This window comes from Lactuca serriola, chromosome 3 (assembly GCF_051521515.1).
Source record: "Lactuca serriola cultivar US96UC23 chromosome 3, Lser_US96UC23_V15, whole genome shotgun sequence".
Lineage (NCBI taxonomy): Eukaryota > Viridiplantae > Streptophyta > Magnoliopsida > Asterales > Asteraceae > Lactuca > Lactuca serriola.
This window is the reverse complement of record NC_136410.1, coordinates 299,814,304-299,826,411: the sequence shown is the minus strand read 5'-3', so window position 1 is coordinate 299,826,411 and position 12,108 is coordinate 299,814,304. Positions and strand designations below refer to the sequence as shown.

Sequence of the window (12,108 nt, the reverse complement as noted above, 5' to 3'; positions counted from 1 at the left end):
GCTACTACCGCAGATTCATTTAGAACTTCTCCCGGATTGCGAAACCTCTTACCACATTGACACAGAAAGGCGTAACATTCAACTGGGGAGAGAAGCAGGAGAAGGAATTCCGGACCTTGAAGCGAGCTCTATGCACTGCACCGGTATTATCCCTTCCCGAAGGAACAGAAGATTTTGTGGTATACTGCGATGCATCGAATCAAGGGCTCGGTTGTGTCTTGATGCAACGAGGTAAGGTCATTTCCTATGCCTCAAGACAGGTAAAGACACATGAGGTAAACTACACCACCCACGACCTCGAGTTAGGGGCGGTTGTATTTGCTCTAAAGATCTGGAGACATTACTTGTATGGAACCAAGAGCATAATATACACCGATCATAAAAGCCTCCAACACATACTGAACCAGAAAGACCTCAACATGAGACAACGACAATGGGTTGAACTACTCAATGATTACGACTGTGAAATTCGTTATCACCCGGGGAAACCCAATGTAATAGCAGACGCCCTAAGTAGAAAAGAGTATTCCGGCCGAAGAGTCAAGTCATTAACAATGAATATCCATTCGCACCTATCCGCACAAATTAAGGAGGCTCAGCTCGAATCCTTAAAGCCTGAGAATGTGACGGGAGAGTCCCTACGTGGAATGGATAAGAAATTGGAGGTCAAGGGTGACGGAGCCTATTATCTTATGGGCCGAATCTGGACTCCGCGCCACGGAGGTTTCAGAGACTTGGTCATGAAGGAAGCACACAACACTCGATACTCCGTTCACCCAGGTTCAGATAAGATGTATCTAGATCTCAAAAAGCTATATTGGTGGCCTAACATGAAAGCAGAAATTGCTACCTTCGTGAGTAAGTCCCTTACTTGCGCAAAGGTCAAGGTCGAATACCAGAAGCCATCAGGTCTTCTCCAACAACCATAGATACCGGAATCGAAGTGGGAGCAGATCACCATGGATTTCATAACCAATCTACCCAAGACAACGGGTGGGTTGGAACCACTTGGGTCATCATCGACAGATTGACCAAGTCCGCGCACTTCCTACCCATCAAAGAAACAGACAAGATGGAGAAACTCACAAGAACATACATTAAGGAGATAGTGCGACTGCATGGTGTCCCTGTATCTATTATCTCTGATAGAGATAGTAGGTTTACTTCGAGATTTTGGCAATCACTGCAAAAGGCATTAGGGACGAAGCTGGACATGAGTACAGCCTACCATCCGCAGACTGACGGACAAAGTGAGAGGACGATCCAAACCTTAGAGGATATGCTGTGCGCCTATGTGATTGACTTTGGTAAGGCGTGGGATACACACTTACCCATTGTGGAGTTTTCCTACAACAATAGTTATCATACGAGCATCAAGGCAGCTCCATTTGAAGCCCTCTACGGCCAGAAGTGCAGATCCCCTCTGTGCTGGGCTGAGGTGAGTGACACTCAGTTAGCTAAAGGATGAGTTCCTGACAGCGCTCTCACAGGTCTGGAGATTATCAGAGAAACGACCGAGAAGATTGTACAAACTCGCGAACGATTAAAAGCCGCTAGGGATCGACAGAAAAGCTACGCAGACAAACGAAGAAAACCTTTGGAATTCCAGGTGGGAGACCGTGTCCTTTTGAAAGTCTCACCCTGGAAGGGCACGATACGCTTTGGAAAGCGTGGAAAGCTGAACCCAAGGTACATAGGGCCTTTTGAGATTCTCACTAGAATCGGCCCTGTAGCTTACAAACTCAACCTACCCCATGAGCTAAGTAACATACATCCTACCTTCCACGTCTCAAACTTGAAGAAATGCCTGTCCGACGAGACTCTCATTATCCCACTCGATGAGATCGAATTCAACGAGAACCTCAACTTCGTGGAAGAGCCTGCGGAAATTATGGACCGGGAGATCAAACGAACGAAGCAAAGCCGCATCCCAATTGTGAAGGTCCGATGGAACGCTAAACAAGGACCGGAGTTCACTTGGGAGCACGAGGATCAAATGAAACTCAAATATCCCCATCTCTTTGATTAGTAGTACTGTAATAATTTAACTGTTTGAATTCTAAATTTCGGGAAGAAATTCCCTTAACGGGGGGATGATGTGACAATCCAAAGTTTATTCCGTTATTATGCCCCGTTTCCGCTAATGGAATATTCTATTTTGTAAGAGTTCCGCTAATTTGGGGTCGACAAATAAATAAATGTTTTATTTATTTATATTTCATGCTATTATCATAATGATAAAATAAATAAAAACACGTAAAATATCATTTCCATTTAATTGGAAAAGGTTATTTTTATTACGACTATTTAATCGAGTAAAAAGTTTAAACCTCGTTAAACATAAGTATCGGGTAGTCGCATACCAGGTACAACACCCAAGCCTTGTATAAAGGAGAGTGAACACTCCATAGAAACCTTTTACCACACTAGACACACTCTCTCTCTCTCTACTCTGTCTCCTCAAGTTCGATTTCGCCTCAAAACCGCAAGTTTTCGCCTCCAAAACGTAAGTTCTATTACCCTAACTTGTTCTAGACATCATTGATTTGTGTTTTAACCCAAAAATCTTCCTTGAAGGCTGAAAAAGAGGAGTTTACGGCCTAAGAACATCCTTAGGCCGTAAACCCCTAAAATGTTGTCAAAAGTGCCAAATTTCTTCCCTTTAAGCTTAGAAACTAGTTTTGGACTTAACCTAGAAGTGTTTGAACCTTGAATCAACAATTTTTAGGGCTTGAAAGTGAGTTTACGGCCCAAGAACATCCTTAGGCCGTAAACTCCATGCCATAGGTTGTAAGCCCCTCTAAAGGTGCTAAAATGCCCCTTAAGCACCCCTTAAGCCATGGAATAAAGTCTAGAACTACCCAACAATGTGTTAAGGACCTTATTCATGCAAGAAATCACCCCTAAGGAGTTAACGGCCGTAAACCCCTCAAGGAGTGGTTCTTAGGCCGTAAACTCCCATAAGGAGGCCAATTTGTGCCCTAACACCCTTCCATGACTTGTTCCTTGCACTAAAAACCCTTGAAATTGATCTAGTACCATCAAAACCCATTAAGAGTTGGTACATAAGAGTTTACGGCCATCAACTCCTAGTTTACTACCGTAAACTCCTTAAATGGTCCTTATGTTGTTCAAACTCCATTCCTATGCTTTAAAACTAGGTCTAGCACCACCCCTCAAGAATTTCAAGACCAATAAGCATCCTAGAACACCCCACCATGAGTTTATGGTCGTAAACTCATGGGGAGTTGTTCATATGGCCCGAAAACTCCATAAGGAGCTTACTCTTCAAGAGTAAACCCCATATTGGAGTCAAACACACCCTTAGATGATTACCCGGGTCACCTCTAGCACTTAACCAAAGTGTTTTCCTTTACATTAGGATGCCTATATGTGTTAAATTAGTGTTTCGTCCACTAATTATATGAAAACATGTGTCTTCATATGTCACTAGGTTTATAAAGTGTATTCAAGTCTTTACTTGACACCAAACGCTCATCCGACACTTCCACCCGATCTACTCATTGCAGGTGAGTTCATACCCCTTAATGAACCTTTTAAATGTTTTTACATGTTTTAGGGGGGGATACAAGTATAAATTCTACAAGTTTTTATTATTAAATCATATGTGATTCACAAATTATCATTAAAAAGGGATTTTTCCTATACCTTTGGCTGCTTTCCAATAAAACTGTTTTAGTTGATTATCAAATGCATTTTTAGGATTAAATTGTTATTAAATCGCTTTTAAAACTGTGTTTAAATTTACTTTTATTTTTAAAATATATCTACACTAATATATTTATATAAGTAAGGCTTGAAGGACTTAGGACCGATAGCTCGCCTTATTTCCTGTTCTTGTTTGATGTGGTCTTAGGGTATCGGTTATCCGTCCGACTGTCGCTGATTTCTTAGTTATATATCATATATATATATATATATATATATATATATATATATATTTTTTTGTTAGATATGAAAGTCTTCATCTCACTAAATACCATTGCTATTCAAAGGCAGGAAATCATACACTCTAGTTAGCTATAATAGGTATAGCTAAGACTACTACTTGTCATCTCTACTACTACTATACTCACTATAATGGCTATTAATACAAGTTAATACGCGTATAAGAGAACACTCTATGAACTATACAAAAGACTACTATACTATAATACTGAAGAATACACGAATCCATAGTATAACACACTATCCCTCTATAAGACACTCTACTGCGCCTACACCATGTGACCAGGGATTTCCGGTTGGAAGGCAACACTACATGTATAGATATATACGGGGCAGACACTATTACATCCCGACTGCTAGCTATAGTCCGAGTCGACTAGGCTCAGGGGTGGCACTACATCACTACACTACGCATGACCGGGAAGTTCATCGGGTTCTCTATTATCACTTCAGTCTGGTCACCTGAGGGGTTACACCTTTATCCAAATTAATACACTAAGACTTAAGTCTAAGCTAACATCCCGAAGTAAGTAAATATCTAATACTAATGGAAGTTGGCACCACTACTACTGTCAATAGGCATAGCTTTTCTTCATCTACGCTACTCACATGAGATTTATTACCGTATTTTTACAACTGAATGTTTTCAATGATAATGCTTACACAAAACTCAAAGGATTTAACTTACAAAGTACTTTTCTGGAAAATATAGGATTTTCTAGGGATTTCTACTCCTTATAAACATAACTTTCAGTCTTTAATCTATAAGTCTATAAACACTTTTATACAACAAAAGACACTAAATTCTTATGAACTCACCAGCTTTATGCTGATACTCGTTTTCAAAATAACTTGTATCCTCAGATCAAAGATAGACAGGTACAGGTGCAGCTTTTGGAGAAGATGGAGCACATACAAGACCCATCTTTTATTTTGTTATACTTTTGGTGTCTATTAAACCTTACAGAACACGTTTGTAATTAAATTTACTATATATGTGCAATGGTTGTTGTCTCTTGTTTTTACTATATGCAATTGTTATGATAATGTACAGGACATCCTCCACCCCAGAACGTACTCCGCCGTTATCGGTTTTGGGGTGTGACACAATCATCAGTAAGTCTTGAGCTCCCTAACATCCAAATAAGAGTTTCCTTGGCTAATCCTCAACATTATTGTTTGTTATGTTCACAATTACAACAATGCAATCATGACTCCATTGTGGGTATTTTCATAGCAGATCTTTAACACGAACCTAAATGATTTTCCTATTTCACCAGATGGTAAATTTTCTACACAATACAAAGTTCATAATTTTTTTTTTTAATTATGGGAAAAAATTCCTTGGTGGTGTGTCAAGACCAAAACCTACTAAAAGAACCAACTGAAAAACAAAAAAAACTAAATAAATAATCATGTAAAAGAATCGAAGGTTAATGTAGTAAAAGGATAGAAAAATGGTAAAGTCGTCATACATGATTGACTAGAATAACATGATATAAAGTCATCACACCACCTACCCTATCAGTCATAACAATTAACTTCCAAATTAATTAAAATATAAATATCTTAATTTTTTAATACATATAGTGATATTCAGAGTCTTCCTCAGCTTTCTCCTTATGCAACAGGTGTAGCAGCAACATGATAATATCCGAGAATAAGCCATAAGCTCATTACACGCCTCTCCTGAAGTTGATTTTTTTCATTACATTAAATTGTATATGACATTTTTACCCTTGTTATGTAATGTAAATACTAAATAAAATGTTAAAAGCATCTTACTCATGTGTCTGTTTGTTGCCACAAATGCAATCTTTGAAAATGTCCCACATGGAAAGAAAAAGGCCCTCATGTCTACACATATGAATAAAAAGAAAAAAAACTAGTTAAAGTATTTATATATTTTGATATACAGATAATGGCAAAAAGTTTAGAAAGTGAGAAAAAACATAATAAACATACACATCTTAGGCTCTGAACAACACCCAAGTAGATATGAATGTCATTCATGATTTCCATATGACACAGAAGATATGCTTCTGCAACACCACTTGACTAAATGACCATTTTACCCTTACAGTCCAAAACCCAAATTGTCAAATTATGAAAAAAGAAAACCAACCTTGAAGTTGCGTGTGGCTTTGTATTTGTAATTGTAGTAACTGTATCACTCTCATCTTGAACATGTTTATTGGTGTTAATAACATGTGGATATTGATGTTGTATTCTCTTCTTTGGTGAACCCTGTTGATGTTGAGAATTTGAAACAACTTAGTGACTTCAATCCAATGTTGAATTACTTCACATTGTCCCACATCTAAATTAGCTTGTGATCTTTCTAATTCCATATGAAGCTTTTCATTTTCCTTCTGAATAACTTCCTTGAAGGGCAAATTCGAGTAGCTACATGAAAGTGTTTTCTTCAAAACTATTGTATCAGTATGTGAAGGATCAGGCTTCATGATAACATCATCCAATGTGTATTCCCTTTGATCAATTTCAATATACTCCAATTTATCCTGAAAGAAAAGAAAAATCAAAACAAGATTATTCATAATCTTTAGAACAAGATGAAGTTTTTTCCTTTATAATTATAATTATATACCCTGACTCGAGCATTATCAACAAGAGTGATGAGTGGGATAATCTTTAAGTATCGATCAATCTCATTTTGTGATTTTCTGAATTGATAAAATATATTCCATCCCATTGCAAGTAATTAGAGATAGCTTCAATCTTGACAACTGTTGACTAAAATGTAAAATCTTCTCAATGCATCTTCAAGTTGTTCTAAAGGCTCACGTGTTTCTAGATACCTTTTTAGCTCACTGATTTTAAGTTGTTTTAGAAAATTATGATACTTATATTTTAATTAATTTGGAAGTTAATTGTTATGATTGATAGGGTGGGTGGTGGACAAATAAGATGTCATCACCCATACAAAAGCAGCTAATGGGACAAGTCATGTTGAAGTTAGAATGAAGAACAATTGGAATTTAAAGTTGTATACGTATTAAATAGATTTTTTATTATTTTATGTTAAAATTGACGTTTAATACAAAATAATTTTTGAAAATATATTAGCAAATAGTTTATCGAGACTAAATCATTATCGATAAATTGATATGATCATAGTCACACAACAATTCAAGATTAACAAAAATAAAAAATTAAGTAAACATTATAGATGCTTTTATCCAAGGATACTAATTCTTCATTTATTATTTTCACATAAAATAATAACAATAACTCAAAACAAACATATAAACAAAACTTTATATAAAATAATATTTTATTAAATAGCATACCACAGGTGAAGCTTTTGAAATATAAACAATCATTTCATGTAATACACCCTTATCAAATTCTCTTGTCTACTTTTTGTTATGGTTTTATGTCTATTTAGGGTGTGCCTTGGAGCAAGAAATAAATTTATTCTAACAGAAAAGTCATTTTTTCAAGTCAAGGCAAATCAATACAACAAACTTAAGAATAAAAGTAAACTAGCACTACATACCTGGCTTGTTTTGCACATGAAGCTTGAAAGAACTAATTCTTCCTCAAAAGCAATTGATTTGTCTATCTTCCCATCAAATATTCCCTCAAGCCTCTATCCAACCAAAAGAACAACTTAATTATCCACCACCTTCTTGATACCAAAAGAAAACATTATAAAACAATGGTCGTTGATATTACCTTGAGTTGAATAACAAGAACTGTAACACCTGAAATCAGAAAGCTCAAGAAAGGAAAGGAAAAACCCTAAGTTAAAGAGGGTTGAATCGTCGAGTCCAGGAAGGAACTCGGCGATTCGGAGCGGGGGTGTAAAGTAAGTGACCGACTCGGCGAGTCGGCAAGAGGACTCGGCGAGTCTGGTCTGGGTTGGGAAACCCTAATTCCGGCACTTGGTACCCTATTTAAGCATCATATTCTCTTCCTTAGGGCTCATTTGCGGCCCCTATAGTCCAGAACCTGAAACCCTAAGCCCCCATTGTTGCTCTTCAAGCTTTCTTTCCATTTTGGGGTGATTTTAAGGAAGAAGGATGAAGGCAACCATTGGGGATTCAAGTATTGGCAGTAGATCCATAGTTTGTGGGATTTTCTAGAGCATTTGAAGGAAATGAGTCGCTACCTTCACTCTTTTGCATATAGATCAACCTTTATCATGGGATTTGGGGCTTTTAGGGCAAGTTTAAGAACCATTTCGACTTCGAAGCCCAGATCTGAAGTTGCTACTTCAGATCTAAGTGTATCTTGGCCTAGAGAATCATAAAGCATCAGTCTTTGGGTTGATTGTTAAGACCCTTTGTCTTAAACCCTAGTTTATAGTGTTTTGAGCCTAGATCTCCTTAGCTACACGTAAAGTTTGCCACTTTACGTAAGGAATAGGCTTTAGAAGAGTGGATCTACAGTTTGGAGTCCATGCATGACTCAAAAGCCTCTGAATATATGAAGGACTGAATAGACTCGGCGAGTCCTTCGAGTGGACTCGACCAGTAGTATGAAGATGGAGATGAACTCGACGAGTTGGATGAACAACTCGGTGAGTCTGTTGAAGATTGCCTTGGACTCGGTGAGTCTGTTCTTGGACTCGGCGAGTCAAGTCGCAAAACCGCAAACCCTTCGAGTTAAGACTCGGATCAGTGAGTTGAGTCGGTACTCAGTGAGTTGGTCAGGACAGGACTCGGAAATCGGTAGACTCGGCGAGTCAAGGGCTGATTCGGCGAGTCAAGTCACAAATGAAAGGATTCTGAGTGTTTAAACTCAGCGAGTCAGTAGGCAGACTCGACGAGTAGGGTTGACTTGGAAGGTTGACTTTGACCAGGACTTTGACTTTGACCAGAGTGGACTTAGTTGACTTTCGGAGGACAGTTAGACTGACTGTTATATTTGGTATTAGTGGATCGGGGAGTTTTTGGAGCTGCAGTTCGAGAGTGTCTGATAGCAGTCAGAAGGGTATCAGCAAAAACTCCAACAGTGCAGGTGAGTTTCCTTCCTGTAGGAACGGGTCTAAGGCCACATTATCGGCCCGTTAAGCTAGTAGTAGTTTCCGGATTTTGGTCCGATGCAGTAGTTAGTATGTTTGATGCCTTCGTGGCTCAGACAGGATTTATGTGTTATGTGTTCCGGGATACGGACCGGTGCAGTATGCAGTATATGTGTGTTCATGCTAGTTGATATGTTTATGTTATGTTCTGTTCAGTTAGTTCCGGACTTCGGTCCGATGCAGGGGGCAAGGCCCCAGTTAGTCCGAACTTCGGTCCGATGCAGGGGACAAGGTCCCAGTCAGTTTCCGGACTTCGGTCCGATGCAGGGGGCAAGGCCCCTGTTAGTCCGGACTTCGGTCCGATGTAGGGGACAAGGTCCCAGTCAGTTTCCGGACTTCGGTCCGATGCAGGGGGCAAAGCCCCAGTTAGTCCGGACTTTGGTCCGATGCAGGGGACAAGGTCCCAGTCAGTTTCCGGACTTCGGCCCGATGCAGGGGGCAAAGCCCCAGTTAGTCCGGACTTTGGTCCGATGCAGGGGACAAGGTCCCAGTCAGTTTCCGGACTTCGGTCCGATGCAGGGGGCAAGGCCCCAGTTAGTCCGGACCTCGGTCCGATGCAGTGGGCAAGGCCCTATATGTGCTTTATATGTTATTGTATGGTATGTGGTAGATTGGGGGAGCTCACTAAGCTTCGTGCTTACGGTTTTCAGTTTTGGTTTCAAGTACTCAGTTTTCAAAAGAGGAGCTCGGGAAGATTATAGTGCACACACCATAGTCAGTTAGCCTGGGAATGTTTGACTTTGATAATGAGATTATGTTTTGAATTAATACTCGAAAAATTATGTTATGACTTATGATACAGTTTTTATAAATATGATTTTAGTAATGTTTTTAAAGAAATTTTTAGTCGTGATTTTTGGGTTGTTACAAGTTGGTATCAGAGCCTTGGTTTGAGGGATTCGGACATACTTGAGGGTGTGTCTGGACTCAAACTAAGGAAACGGTAAAAGGTTTTCAAAAGAAAAACATTTCTGAAAGAAATTTATGGTAAAAAGGAGTTTGAGAAAAGAAAAGAGTTTTAGAAAAAGCGGAAAGAATATTTAGAAAGTAAATAACTTGAAAAGAGAAAAAGGGTGTGGTGCATGCAATCAGTCGAGCTCAAGTAAGTACTCCCAAATTACCCATACAAGTTATGTTATGATTATCAGTATCAGTTTCAGTTTCAGTTTCAGTTTTAGTTTCAGCTTCAGTCTCAGTAGGATAGCATGCTAGTATAAGACTAAGGATCTAGGAGGATGCCTTATGTGCCTGCTTTATGTGTTTCAGCTTGATAAGAATTTCATGCTAGTATTGAGTAGACAGTAGTAGGATAGCCTGTGTAGGTTATGCCTGATAGTATGAGCTTAGCATTGTATGCTAGTACAGTTTCTTGTTATGAGAATAGTTTTGCCTGAGTATGTTTCCTTTATCTGAATGTTGCTTGCTTTGTGCTTTGTGGGACTTTGAGTGATGGGAGTTAGCCATTAGGTGAATACGTCACATCACATGTGATCAGGGTTGAATAATCTCAGAGTGTTGGATTTGGCCCTACTGCGCAGCTCTCGTTTGAGTCTAACCGTTGTAGGGATGAGACTTTTACTCGAAGGATTATCCGAGCCTCATTGCATGTGATGGTATTCAGGTGGTGGCTAATTGGCATTACAAGGAGGCCTTCAGCAGTTGAGGACTGGTTTAGGTGGAGTCAGAAGTTCCCTAGGGCAAGCCTAGGATGAGAGTAGCAGAGATCAGTAGTAGTAGAAGTGACTTGGTGGAGTCAAGGCAGTTCTTTAGGAAAGTACGGATAGATGTGGAAGGTAGTATGGGCCCGTACTACTGAAAGCAGAGGATCCGTACACGAATCAAGAGGGGCCGAGACAAGACCAGGGAACTTTTAGAGTGTATGAGAAATCCCTCACCAGCGGTGTGTATATTGATAAGGAAGTGTTATACTTTCAGCATGGTGACGTTGCGCGAGATATCAGTTGGCAGTTCAGGTGCCGGGGAGGGATCTGTCTCAGGCTCTAGAGCTGGGCAGCTTGATGATCAGATGAGGGATTTCATTTCCGCAGAGATCATGCGCAACATCATTGATCAGACTCCAGTGATTTTCGGTTCGGCTAGAGAGGCCATTGTGGAGCTCATGGACAGTCATCTTGAGGCCTTTAATGCCGGGATAGTTTCAGGACAGATTGGGGCTCGTCTAGACCCTGATTCTTATGGAGTTCAGGGATCCATCGGGAAGGGAGATCCCAATTTTAGTTTTTTTCATCAGTGGATAGGAGTGAGTGGGGCATCCCATCTCCAAGAGAGACCTCTACATGATTGGATAGTTGAGGAGGTTACACAAGCCATTCGCGAGGATCTGCCCGACATGGTTGTGAGGATCACTAATAGGTTGATTGCGAAGCTCCAGGATCAGACAGTTGTTGTTCAGTCGACGGGCGGTGTCGACAAGGTAACGCAGGAGCGAGAGACGGGCAGGGAATTGGATAGGAAGAGGAAAACGGATGAGACTCAGGTAGCCACAGGTTCGGGTAAGAGGCCCAAGGGGTCGGATTTGAGGACAAGGGACTATCAGAGCCGCAGTCGATGCAGGAAGTGCGGTAGGACGCACCTGGGTGCGTGCAGGCATAGAAGTGGTGGCGATGCCGGATGTTTCAATTGCGGCCAGATTGGCCATTTTAGCAGGGATTGTATTGTTACCATCGCCCATGGACTTGATCCGATATGTTTCCATTGCAGTCAGACGGGCCACAAGAAGGCCCACTGTTCGAGTTTGTATACAGCAGGGCAGGTGCCAGCTCCTGCCCTTGGGATTTCAAGTACCGCCAGTGGTTGCCGAGGCCGGGCAAGGGCGCCCACGGCTCGAAGCCGAGTTTTTCCGGTTGATTTCAGCAAACATTCGAGTAGCGCTGAGTAATGGAGGTATGTATCTTTTACCTCCATGTCAAATATTATTCATGATATTATTGTTATGTTGTTGCATTGATGTCAATAAGCATATGTGTTGGGTATTATATTACCTGCTTGTGATGGATTTTTATGCCATCTGCATACCTTGGAATTGAATGGTGAATTGGAGGTCGTCTCTTCTAGATCAGGTTACTTCG

General features: G+C 40.3%; 1 pseudogene; it reads right to left on the bottom strand.

Moving 5' to 3' along the window:
- Positions 1–5,163: 5,163 nt before the first annotated feature.
- On the bottom strand, positions 5,164–11,678 carry LOC145096311 (protein MID1-COMPLEMENTING ACTIVITY 1-like; annotated as a pseudogene).
- Positions 11,679–12,108: the final 430 nt, after the last annotated feature.